This window comes from Furipterus horrens, unplaced genomic scaffold (assembly GCF_987537825.1).
Source record: "Furipterus horrens unplaced genomic scaffold, mFurHor1.1.pri manual_scaffold_17, whole genome shotgun sequence".
NCBI lineage: Eukaryota > Metazoa > Chordata > Mammalia > Chiroptera > Furipteridae > Furipterus > Furipterus horrens.
Window position 1 is genome coordinate 108717345 of NW_028327187.1, and position 13565 is coordinate 108730909.

Below are 13565 nucleotides of genomic sequence, written 5' to 3' on the forward strand. Positions count from 1 at the left end.
TCTGAGGAAGGACGAAACCCCGGATCATAGAATCTCAAAAACTGAAAATGGACCCTTTTCACGAAGATGGTGCCCAAAGTGAAGAAGGAAGCCACTGCCTCTCCCAAAGCCCAAGCCAAAGCCCAAAGGACGCAGTGTGGAATGGCGTCCACAGCCACAGAAAAAACAAGATCCACACGTCACCTGCCTTCCGACGTTACCCTTCAGGCTGCCGAAGACATTGTGGCTCTGGAGGCTGCGTAAATATCCTCGGAGGAGGGCGCGCAGGAGAAACAAGCTCGACCAATAACCTGTCATCAAGTTCCCGCCCCCAACTACCCAGTCAGCTATGAAGATAGGAGACAACATACTCCTGTGTTCATTTTGTATGTCAAGGCCTACAAGCACAAACAGGCTCTGAAGAAGCTCTGTGACAGTGACTGGCAAAGGTCAACACCCTGATCCGGCCTGATGGAGAGAAGAAGGCATGTTTGACTGGCTCCTGACTATCACGCCAACAAAAGTGGGATTGTCTAAACTGAGTCCAACTGGCTAATTCTAAATATAAAAATTTTACATTGAAAAAAAAAAGAAACTAAAGGAGGATGGAGGTGGAAGAGGGTATAAGCAGGAAAAATAGTAATGGGAAAAAACACAATAAAAATAAGACTATTAACCCCTGGCTGGTGTGACTCAGTGGATTAAGCGTCGGCCAGCGAACCAAGTGTCACTGGTCCGATTCCCATTCGGGGCACATGACTAGGTTGCATGTCAGGTCCCCAGATGGGGGTGCGAGTGAGAGGCAACCACACAGTGATGTTTCTCTCCCTCTCTTTTCCTTTCCCCTCTCTCTAAAAATAAATAAATATACAAACAAATTAATTAATTAAAAAAAGACTATTAAACTTTTAAAAAGGATGTTTCAAGGAGGGAGATTTTAATGTCAAAGCTGCATAGAGATCCAGTAAAAGGAACGAAAAATGTAAGCAGGAACAACTGTAACAGCATAAACAATAAAAATATTTTTTAAAAATAAGAAGAAAAATGTGACCACATGGCCTTGGTGGAAGGTAAGGAGACTGAGAAACCCAATTATTAACTCCTTTAAACAGTCTAACTGGAAGGGGAGAAGAGAAACTGGATTGCTGCTGGATGACAGGGGTCTAGGGAGTAGGTTTATTGTTTGATAAAAAGGGATTATATGCCTGGCACTGAGGATATAATGTAGAATGACAGTAATAATAGAGATGTCCCTAGATCCAATTAGTTTAATGTAGCTAACAGTGGCTGCCTAGGGGCCAGGCATGGAAAGTTGGAAAAGACCTAGTTTTTTCCCTAGAGATGATAAGTCTTCAGTGGATAACAAAGATCACTGGAATGCCAGTACTAAGTGTCTTGAAACTACTGTCTCACTTAATCCACACAGAAATTGGGATTACCTCCATTTCATGGGTGAAGAAACCAAGCCTCAAAAATATGAATCAGTCTGCTTCAATGAAGGACCTGAAACTAAAGTCCAGATTCTAACACTTCCCCACCTTGTAACTCTACCTTCAGAAAAATGATCCTGGAGGGACTGCCTTGTCATTTCATAGACAGTCAGTAGAATAGGGCTTTAGCACACTCCAGAATAGTTGAAACCCGCATTACATCTAAAATTGCTGTCTAGATTAGGAAAGCAGCTTTTATGCCCTTTAACTGCCTCGACATTCCATAACCTGTAGGACACAAAGACTGTGTTTTATTTGCCCTGATCCCAAGGATTATGTTTTATTTAGCTTTATTATATTTGTCCTCCTCTTTCTTATATATAGTGCTTTTAAGTATTTTCTTCTTCAACATTTGTGTGGATTCATTCATTCACCTAATTTTATAACTCTGATATCATTTTTAATATAACCTGGGGCAGCAGCATAAAACTTCAAATTTAAGGAGTGAAAGAGTGTAGGAACAAAGGGTATCATAAAATAGTTTTTTGAAATCACATATTTACTTTAAAAAGTCAAGATGCTTTTGTGCCCTGAAATTTTTACAAGACGACAATAATTACCATCAAGACAGAGTATGTTTAACTGTACTTTCCCATAAATGCCTCATTTGACCCTTTAAAACAACCCTGTAAGAAAGGTAAGGAAGTGCTCTATAATCTCTAATTTAGAGTTGAGGAAAGAGTCCCTTAGAAAAAAATAAGTGACTTGTTCAAGGTAAACAGATACACTGGAATTCAAGGACATTCTGACTTCAAATCTCCTACTCACTCTATGATGCCTTTTCCTCACCTAGATGAACTTTCTTTATTAAGCTGGCAAAAGTAGAATAAAAGATGAGAAACTGAAATGCTATCAACAAATAAGGGGGGAAAGGATGGCTGGAGAACATATCTGCACGGAGCTGGAGAACAGAAATGCTCACGTGTTCCTACAGAAATCCCTTAAATTTTGCCTTTAGCTCGGGTGTGGAAAAGGACATTTTACAGATTGTTGGTGGGAGCGCAAAACAGCACATACTTTCTGGAGGGAAACTGAGCAACTCACATAAAAAAGGCAACAACAGTTTGCCCTGGCAGGTGTGGCTCAGTGGATTGAGCTCCCTCCTGCAAACTTATTAGTTTCCAAGCCAGATTCCCGCTCAGGGCTCAGGGCTCAGAGCTCAGGGGTCATTGGTAGGTTGCAGGCCAGCTCTCCAGGCGGAGGCGAGGAAAACGCAACTATGTATTTTCTCATACATGGATCGCTCTTTCTCCCACCCTTCCCCCTCTCTAAAAAAGCACATCATTTTTTTTTTTAAAAAGAATATCTTGTAATTTAAAAAAAATTCTATTATCTAGGAACGTACACTAAGAAAGTAATCGTGGATAGGTAGATTTTACATTTCTCCAACAATGTACTTAAGCAGTGAAGAACTGGGAACAAAGAGTACCGCTTCAGAACAATCCGTCTCTGCACAGAAAAAGACTGAAGCTGTATTCACAACGGCTATTAGGAATGGGTAAACAGTGTATATTTTACAAAGTTTCTAATAAGTTTTAAGGCTTCTAGAGTACGTGCCTCAAACAAAGAGGCTTTCAAGAGAACATTCTAGAAGTTATTTAAAAAGTAACAACATGGACAACCGGATGGGGGTTGACTGCGGGAGAAGGCGGGAGGAAGCGGGGTAGGAGGCGCAATGGCGGAAAAAGTAGGACAACCGTAACAGAAAAACGATAAACCAAAAACTTAAAAAAGAAAAAAAAAACATGAAAAATAAAGCATTACTATACCATCACCATTAAAATAGCACTGAATTATAACACTGTACACCTAAACTTGTTATTAACCAACGTTACATCAATTTAAAAGATACCGTGAAAAATAAAGCACTCATGAATCCACACCAAACCTCTTCTTTTCAAATCGCAGTCTTTCATTCCTACCAGTTCGAATTCAGAACAACCGTACCATTCTACCTGAAGTTTTTACTTTGTTCCAGAAAAGCAAAGCATCACCTAACAGCGAGCTCTAACAAGCAGTACCGCGACAGGAAAACACGGGAGGGTAAGTTTTCCCTCACATTTCGTTTCTTCCCTCACTCCCGACAGGACAATTCCGGCACTGACTGGTCTACTTTCCTAGGAACACCCTACAGAAGCGCAGGAGACCAAGCCGATTTTCGGGGTATGTTTCTAAAAGGACAAGTTTAACTCTGCAGGGTAAATAGCAACCTTCACTAGTCGTTCTGGAGGAAGATGCCACAGCGCGGTAGGGGTGCCCCTTAAGGACTAAAGCGGGGGCTACTCAGCTCGGGTCCCTAGGCGTCGCGTTCGGAGCCGCATCAGTCAAGGGCACCGTCCCCGGACACCGCTGCCCCGGTCCCCGTGGTAGACACTCCCAACAACCCGGACCACAGCCTTCCCAACGACGGGGGAGGATAGGGGCCGCGGCAGCAGGTGCCCAAAACGCCGAGCCTAAGGTAGGCACTGGCCCAATGGCTAGAGGTAGCGTCAGGGAAAACACGGTCTCCCGGAGTCCGAGCCCGGCCGCCGCACCTCCCCTCAGCTTCGCCCGCCACACCTCCCCTCAGCTTCGCCCGCCACCTCAAGAACCAGCCCTCCCGGGCGATAGACACGCCGTCCCCGCGGACCGGAGCCTCACGGGCCCTCCACCCCGCTGGGCTTCTCACCCGTCCGGGAGGTCCCCGTAGCCGCCGCCGTCCCCGAAGACCTCGCGGCTAGTACGGCAACCGCTTCACAGCGGCACCGCTAGCCGTCAACGAGACCGGAACTACTTCCTCCCGCAACCACTCCGCCCCCCCCTGGCCACGCCCTGACCCCGCCCCGGCCGCGCCCTGACCCCGCCCAGGCCGCGCCCACTGCTTTGCGTTGGGCCAACTACTACTCTCAATGCTTTCCCCTCCAGTGTACCCCTCCCGGGCTGCTCCGGCCAAAGTACCTGCGCCCTCTTTTCCTAGCTCTGCCTTTCTGTACAGAGCGCGTGCGCCGTCCGCCGCCCGGTCCGCTCCGAAGGAAGGACCGCTTTAGGCGTTGCAGGTGCAGGGATCCTAGGGATTGAGGGTTAGGGGCTGGAGCTCACCCCACTCAGTCAGAGACAGAAGTTTGGTCCTGTGGGCTTTCCAGGCCCTGGCTTGGCCCACGAAGCCCTTTCAGAGCCATCTCTGTGGCCTCTCTCCCTGCCTACTCAATCTGTAACCATTTTCCATGGCCTCAAATTAAACCTCTTTGGATTTCACAAATAGGTTAATAGTACCAACATCTCTCTACCATCAATTCAAAACATTGATTCATTTTTGTCTGCTGTCTTTATTTTTCTCCTCCTACGCTCCATCCGCCAGCCCCAAAGGTAGTACGTCCCTCCCTCTTGGAGCTTTCTCGCTTGACACTTCGATACCTTTTACCTCTTTCAGGGTCCACTTCATCTGGAAGTACCACCTTTTACCTTCTCTGTCACTGTCATCTACTTAGTACAATAGTTTTCATCTCCTGAATTACTGCCACCATCCCGATGAGTCCAACACATGACTGAGCCCTCAACCCAGATGACTTACCTCTACTCTTTCTCCACCCATTCGCAGGCATATATTCTAGAAAATCTAGGACATTCGTTGCTTTATTCTGCTCCACCTCTAAAACCTGCAGTTTACAAATCCCACTTATTGGGACTCACAATCCTCATCCTTGTACTATCTCTCCCTTCTTCAAAGAACCCAGAGCTCTGACGTCCCCTGAGCCTTCTACCTGACAAGCCCACGGTCTTTGATTTCAACCAACCACTTTTGTGAGCTCGTCGTCGTCGTCGGCAGCCGTCCGTCTCGAGAGACGATGGCGTAGCTTCCCGAGAGTCTATCTGCACCGCCGAGAATGGCTGTGCAGTCCGATTCGGGAGTGACAATCCCTGCCGCACTTGGTACAGGTGAAGGCAGATGGCTGTTGTTGCTGCTGCTGACGCTGCTTCCGCCTCGATCTTTTCTGGACCGCCTCCTCGTTGCGCGCAGCCTCCGCGCGTGACGTACCTTGCCTGACCGCGAGCCTCCAGGCTAGGCGGTCGTCTGCTTGAACTTCCCATGTGTTGAGATTGATGGAGCATCGTGTCATGTCCTTTTTGCAGATGTCTTTGAACCGCAGTTTTGGGCGCCCTGTCATCCTCTTGCCTTCTGCTAGCTCGCCGTAGAGGAGGTCTTTGGGGATACGGCCTGCATCCATTCTTTTGACATGGCCGAGCCACCTGAGGCGTCTCTCGCTAAGAACTGCATGCAAACTGCTCATATTGGCTCGCTTCAGCACCTCGGTGTTGGGGACCTTATCCTGCCAGGCGACATGCAGGACGCGTCGCAGGCACCTCATGTGGAAGCTGTTGAGTTTCCTTTCGTGCCTTGCGTAGGTGGTCCACGTCTCGCTGCCATAGAGGAGAGTGCTGAGTACGCAGGCTTGGTAGATGCGCAGTCTGGTTTTCTCAGTGAGGCTGGAATTGTTCCACGCTCGCCGGTTCAGTCTGGCCATAACTGTGGCTGCCCTGGCGATTCTCCGGTTGACCTCCAAGTCGACTGACAGAGAGCTCGAGATGGTGGACCCGAGGTAAGTGAAGTCGTTGACAACCTCCAGGGTGTATCCGTCGATGGTGATGCATGGGGGAGTCCCCGTGCCTTGAGCCATAACATTCGTCTTCGTCAGGCTGATGGCTAGTCCGAACTCCTTGCATGCGTGGGAAAGGCAAGTGACTAGCTGCTGGAGTCCCTCTTCGGAGTGTGATGTCAAAGCTGCGTCGTCGGCGAAGAGCATCTCACGGATGAGCACCTCTTTGACTTTGGTCTTGGCTCGTAGACGGGCCAGGTTGTAGAGCTTGCCATCGGATCTGGTGTGAATGAAGACACCCTCGCTGCAGTCCTTAAAGGCGTATTGGAGGAGCATGGAGAAGAAGATTCCGAACAGCGTAGGCGCGAGGACGCAGCCCTGCTTTACTCCGCTGCTGACTGGGAAGGCCTCAGAGGTTGCGCCGTTGTAGGACACCGTGCTGTGCATGTTGTCGTGAAAGGACATGACCACAGCAAGCAGATGTGGTGGACAGCCAATCTTCCGTAGCAAGCTGAAGAGTCCGCTTCGACTGACCAGATCAAACGCCTTCGTGAGGTCAATAAAGGCGAGGTAGAGTGGTTTATGCTGCTCGTGACACTTCTCCTGCAGCTGGCGTAGGGAGAAGATCATGTCCACTGTTGAGCGGCCAGCTCTGAAGCCACACTGGGACTCTGGGTAGACGCGGGAAGCAAGGGTCTGCAGGCGGGCAAGAGCGACCCGGGCGAATACTTTGCCGATGACGCTGAGGAGAGAGATGCCCCGGTAGTTGTTGCAGTCGCTGCGGTCTCCTTTGTTCTTGTACATGGTGATAATGTTGGCGTCTCTCATATCCTGGGGGATGTAACCCTCCTTCCAGCAGAGACAGAGTAGATGGTGGAGCGGCTGTAGCAGGACTGGTTTCCCGCTCTTTAGGATTTCTGGAGGGATTCCGTCGCTTCCTGGTGCTTTCCCGCAAGCGAGGCGGTCGATGGCTTTGCCGAGCTCTGCCGCAGTAGGTGGGGTGTCTAGCTCCTCCATGACTGGTAGGTCTGGGATGGCTTTAAGAGCAGTGTCTGTTACGGCGTTCCTCGTGGCGTACAGCTCGAGGTAGTGCTCGGTCCACCGCCGCATTTGCTGTTCCTGGTCAGTGATGACCTCACCTGTCTTGGACTTAAGGGGGGCGATCTTGGAGGGGATTGGGCCTGTTGCCTTCTTGATACCCTCATACATTCCTCGTGCGTTGCCTATATCGGCGGCTTCCTGAATGCTTCTGCACAGGTTTAGCCAATAGGTGTTGGCACAGTGGCGGGCGGTCTTCTGGACTTTATTCCTGGCAGCCCGTAGAGCTTGAAGTGTACTGGGAGTGGGCGTGACCTTGTAAGCCAGTAGGGCCTTCCTCTTAGCCTCGATCACGGGTTCCATTTCTTCCCAGTGAGCCTCGTACCAGTCAGCGTTCTTCCGCTCTTTCTTCCCGTAAGCAATAATGGCGGAGTTGTATATGGCGTCGCGGAGACGTGGCCAATTGGATTCGATAATGTCATCTGCCGCCACTCCCTCGCCGAGTGCATCTTCCATCTTGTTGATGAATTGCTGGGTCTTAACTGGGTTGCTGGCACAACTGGTGTTGATGTGTGGGCAGGGCCCCTTGAATTGCCCTGTCACACACTGTAACATCAAACCACCATCTTAAAATACTCAAGTTATCTGCATTTTCCATTCCTACATCTATGTTTCCAAGCACTGCTTGGGAGGAAAAAGCCACACAATTATAATAGAACGATGCCACGGCAAATTTATGGACACACACCACAGCAGAGCCTTGGTGCCTATTAGGAATCCTCTTATGTGATCTCTTTGACTTCCAGTAATTACTGTTACTAACCCTTACCACTCATTCATACACATTTTTACTTCCTGTTTTGCAGAGAAAATTCCTCAGGACAGTATATAAAGGCTTTTATTTTCTGGTTCACACCTCTCTAGCCTCTCACCTCCTTGTAATCAATGCTCTGGCCATACTGAAATGTTTGCGCTTAGAGGAATACTACTTTCTTTTCCATTTGTTTGCACATATTGTCCTTTCTGTCTGGTTAAGAGGTGTGAGACCTTCCTATCTGCATATAAATGGCTTCAGTTCAAGATGGTTTTCTGCCATGTTACCTACAAGAATTGTCTCTGCTCCATTTGTTCTGGTGTCTCTCTTAGGAAAAGCAGCTTGTGGTAATTCTCTCTCTCTCTCTCTCTCTCTCCATTCTGGTATACCTAAAATTTGCTTTTAATATTACTGATAAAGTTTCCCAAAACATCAGTTCTACTTAAATTCTATTAGTGAGATTTTCATTTCTTTGTGTCGGTTGGCCTCCTCCCCAATTCATCCTATTGACTTTCCATCTTATCCTTTCATTTCCTTGAGAATTTCTCTTCTGTTTTTTTAGATTTTATTTTTATTTTCAGAGACAGGGGAAAGGGAGGGAGAAAGAGAGGGAGAAAGAGAGGGAGAGAGAAACATTAATGTGCCAGAGAAAGATCAATTGGCTGCCCCTCGCCCACCCCCAACAGGGAACCTGGCCCACAACCTAGACATGTGCCCTGACCAGAGATTGAACCTGTGACCGTTTAATTATGCAGGCCAGTGCTCAATCCACTGAGCCACACCAGCCAAGACTCTGTTCTGGTTTTATAGAAGGTCTACCTTCTTGCGAAATGATACTAAACTGGTCATAAAATTTTCCCTTTGGATTTTATAGTCAATTATTTGTATAAGTATACTCTTCTATCTATTCCATGATTAGTTCTGCACATTTTATTTTATCTATTCACATCTTTGAAAAAGGTGATCTTTGTTCAAACTTACTGGTTAACAGAAAGCACAAGTAAATGGCCCTCACCCTATTTGCTCTCTACCTGTGTGAACAGAAAAGTTAAGTAGTTAGCAAGAGGTCATGTGGGAGAAGAACAAATTTTCCTCTACCCTTCTAAGTTCTTTCTGCTGGTCTAACAATCAAATCAAATTGATATGAGACAGAGTAACAAAAGATAACCAAATTTAATTAAATATATATGTATGGAAACTCCACATACAGGAGAGTCCGAGACAAAAAGGGAAAAATGACATATGTATGGCATTCTGAGATAAGGATGGGGTAAGATGCCTTAGGGCTTCAGAGGGGATGAAGGTCATTCACAAGATAGAAGAGCAGATGTTTGATAAATAGAAGTTTCCCCTGCCTTATATATAAGTCCAAAAAAAAAAGTTATTTCTGGTAATAATTCTTATTAAGTTCAAGGCCCCAAATTTAAATTCTTTAAGGGAGAGGTAAAAGTTTCTTGTGAGCCCTGACTGGTGGGACTCAGTGGGTTGGGCTTCATTCCACAAACTTAAAGATCGCTGGTTCAATTCCTGGTCAGGGCATACACCTGGGTTGCAGGCCAGGTCCCTGGCATATGAAAGGCAACTGATTGATGTTTTTCTCACACATCAATGTTTCTCCCTCCCTTTCCCTCTCTCTAAAAATTATATTATATATATATATATATATATTTTTTTAACAGGGTCTCATGAGCTTGAAGGGTCTCTATTGCCTTTAGCTTGAAATAATTCACTTGCCAAAAACGGCACATCTTGGGGAGGCCTGTTCTGAACCCTTTTAGTCACATAGCTCTTGGTATGTATATGAATAGCACATACACACACCCATACACAGAACAAGCCTAAGAGAAATGGACTATTATCTGCCTTTCCATTTATTTTATTTTTCTTTGATTTTTCACGCAAAGCTAAATCTGCTGTAGAATGCCAAGCATGCTTAATACAAGGATTCTATATTAGTAAGACTATGTTATGCTACAATAGCAATCCCAAAATCTCAGTGGCTTATAACAACAAATGTTTATTTCTCACTTACAAGTCCATCATGGGTCAGCTTTGGTTCTTCTGTCCAGGCCCAAGACTGAAGGAATAGTCCTTATCTGAGACATTAATGGTGTCATATCAGAAGAAAAGGAGCAAGAGGGGGACCATGTGCTAGATCTTAAAGCTTCTGCATTAAAGTTGAATCAGGAGCTCTGGGGTGGGGCCTGGCATAGTTTCAACAAACCCTCCAGGGGATCCTGAAGCGCTCCCAAATTTGACAACCAGTTGGGGGTGTCCAAGAGGCAACCAATCAATGTATGCCTTGCACATCGATATTTCTCTCCCTCTCTTTCTCTTTCCCTTCTTCTCTCTCTAAAAATAAATAAATAAATAAAATATTTTAAAAAAAATATTTAACTCATTAAGGAGCAGGATGACAAAGCTGGATGAAGGGAGGATATGGGAGCTAATTGTTATGTATATGCTGATGTAGATCTACACACAGCAACACACGTACACATGTGTTATACACATAGCAACACATAGATGTTACAGTGACATACACACGGGTGTTACATAGCAACACATACACACGTTACACAACAACACACAGATGTTATACGTGGATGTTACACACACCAACACACATATACATTTACTGGGGGGGAATACTGAAATATGATTTCAAAGTTAGATACAAAATTGTTTAGTGCCTGACAGGGACAAACAGACATAACCTTTGGAGTTAGCTTTTCTACAGGACAAAGTCATCTGCAACTTTCTAGCTAAAGTGAATAACTCCCAAGACTACGTCCTAGTCAACAGCACATGGTCAGTCATAGGGAGTCACATGCTCTGAGATTCAGCATCCCTTTGGGCCGCTTCATTGAGACCATGATTTAGCAAGGCTTTGAGGGTGCAGTCATCTTTTGGCCTTATTTCGACATTCTGGATAATTTCTTAATAATGGATAATCTCATACCAGCTTATTGGGGCTATTCCTGCACAGGGTGGCCCCTGAGAACACTTCAGAAGGCCAGGTCCACTGAGGAAATAGAATTTATTTTTTCCTCTTAGTGGCACCAGGAAGATTCAGCTCTTGTTCTAGAACAGCCTTTGAGTCGCACCATGGGGACTTCATCAATCCAATAACCTCTCGGCATGTCTACTGTGTATGACCTAGCCCCTTCCTAGCTCTTACTTTTTTGTTGACTAATTTCTGGTTGTTTCAAAGATAAGCCCAGCCTTGGCTGGTGTGGCTCAGTTGGTAAGAGCATCATCCTGTGGCCAAAGGGTTGCAGGTTCGATTCCCGGTCAGGGCACATACCTGGGTTGTGGGTTTGATCACTGGTACAGGCATGCATGATCCTTGGTTGGGGTGCATACAGGAGGCAGCTTACTGACGCTTCTTTCTTGCATCGATGTTTTTCTCTCCCCCTTTCTCTTTCTCTAAAAGCAATGAAAAATGTCCTCAGGTGAGGATAATATATATATATATAAGATGAGCCCACACACTACTAGAAAAATGCAATTAAAAGACAAGGACAGGTACCAGAGAGCTCTTGGCTCTAATCTGAAAGAAGTGACTTTACATAAAAATTCAATTCCTTGGGACTCTATTCCTTGCATTTTGTACTTCCTTTTGGGAAGGCTAAGGAAAGTTTTCATACTTTCTTGGACCTGCAGAAGGCTTCCCCTAATGCCAACCATCCCTGTGCCAATGGGCGGATTAAACGTTGGCACTGCCTAACTGCCGCACAGAAGCTTCTCGCTTGTTTACTGTGGAGCTAAGGGGGAGGTGAGGCGTGAACTCTCCAGGTGTGACAACAGAAGCTGATCTGCTCCCTGTGCCTTTTCCAAGGTGCCCCTCTGGCTCTGGGCTGTGGGAGGAATGATTTCTTTCCACAATGCATACAGCGCCCATTGTCTTGAACCCTGACCTGGAACTTAGGAGAAAGAAAATAGGCAGTACTTGAAACGCCCTCTCCCTCCTGGTCAACATGGGCCATCTGTCTCAGAAACACGAGGGCAAGTAGAGCCAGCCCTCATCCTCCTGATCTGATGGTAACACTTAAAACGCATATCTCCAGAGGTTCAGGATTTTCAAAGCATTTTAAGTCAGTTTCACTCATTCCATGTCTCAAATCAACCTAGAAGTCCCATGCTGCGTATCTGATAAGTGAGCCCGTGTTTGGTATTTAATCCAATATTTAGGCACAGAGAGTGCGAAATAGCACAAAGCAGCCCACACGAACTAGGTTATACTGTATACACACACCCCTAATTTGACCTATTGGAAGGAGGAGAAGGGGATGGAACTGGTTCAGAGGATACTATTTTCAAACACCATGTTCTTGCTTCCAGATAAAAAGGAACCTGACTAAATGATAAAGCCAAGCTGTGCTGCTTTGAGGAGCTGAATGGATAAGAAAATGCTTGCAAAAGCACACTCATAAGAAAATGGTCTAGAATTAGGTGGTGGTGACGGCAGCACAAGTTTGTGAATAAATCAAAGGTGGAGATGTATACTTTAAAAGGGGTAATTTTATGGTATGTGAATGATACTTCAATCGTTTCTTTTTTTTTTTTTTCTTTAAATAAAAGCACAACTTAAAACTAGGATTCCCCATGGGGGTTTGGGCCCTTCTCAGCTGTGAGCACTTGCTGTAGCAAAACACTTCTCTGCTCTCAGGGGCAGAAGAGCTTGTCAGCTCTCCCAGGGGTACCAAAGCTGTGGCCCTAGAGTTAACCGCAGCTCTGCCAAGTTCCAGCTGTGTGTCTTTAGGCACATAACCCTCTTCTACCTACCTCATAGCCTAGAGAAGTCTTAGGACCGTCTCACGGACAGCAGGAACTCAGGATGTGCCAATTGTTAAGGCTTACTCCTGGAGAAGCTTAAACCATGGCGAGTAGAAGCCTCTGTTTCTCACCTCCTGCGATCACAGCACATCCTGGGGAGAGGGGACATCACTTTAGGATCTTTAAAGGCTGGTACCAAGCCTTGAATCTAAATTTCTCCCTGACTTAAACCTTGAACCATAATTTGTACCCACACCTTGCATTGCACTCGTCTTTATCATTTTCTCACTGACTGCTGAGCCTTTCCTCCACCCCACCAAATGCTAAACTCACTCCCTCAGGAGACCATAGCCACCTATTCGCTCTTTACAGGAACAAATGTTCCAACGCCGCCCCACCATGCTTAAATTCTTACAGCTCTTGGATATGTCGCTGATCTTCATTTCTATTCCAAATTCAGTTTATTTCTCTATCAAACTACACTCTTTCTGTTTTGAAAGTTTAATCGTGTATTTTACTATTTGGTGGAGGAAATTCTCCCTTTTTAAAATTCTCTTTTGCCTTGGCAAGTTGGCTCAATTGGTTGGAGCATTGTCCCGTACACTAAATGGTTGCTAGTTCAATTCCTGGTCATGGTACATAAACACCTATGTTGTGCATTTGATCCCTGGTTGGAGCGTGTACAGGAGGCAACCGATAGATGTTTTTCTCTCACATTGATGTTTCTCTCTTTCTCTCAAATCAATAAACATATCCTCAGGTAAGGATTACAAAAAAACGACTCCCTTTGAAAAACTTTTAAGTTTCTTAGCTTTGTGTTCATTTTCTTTCTTTCTTCTTAGATTTTTACAAGTCAACAAGCCCATTTTCTTTATTTACTTTTTAATAACT

The 13565-nt window shown here is 45.8% G+C and overlaps 1 protein-coding gene across 1 annotated transcript in view; it reads right to left on the reverse strand.

Annotated features, from left to right (window-relative positions):
• BCLAF3 (BCLAF1 and THRAP3 family member 3) overlaps positions 1 to 4202 on the reverse strand; it is a 53557-nt gene extending 49355 nt beyond the window's left edge. The window contains exon 1 of the mRNA XM_090264165.1: positions 4138 to 4202. The gene's annotated coding sequence lies outside the window, so the exon portion shown is untranslated. The remainder of the gene's footprint in view (positions 1 to 4137) is intronic.
• Positions 4203 to 13565: the final 9363 nt, after the last annotated feature.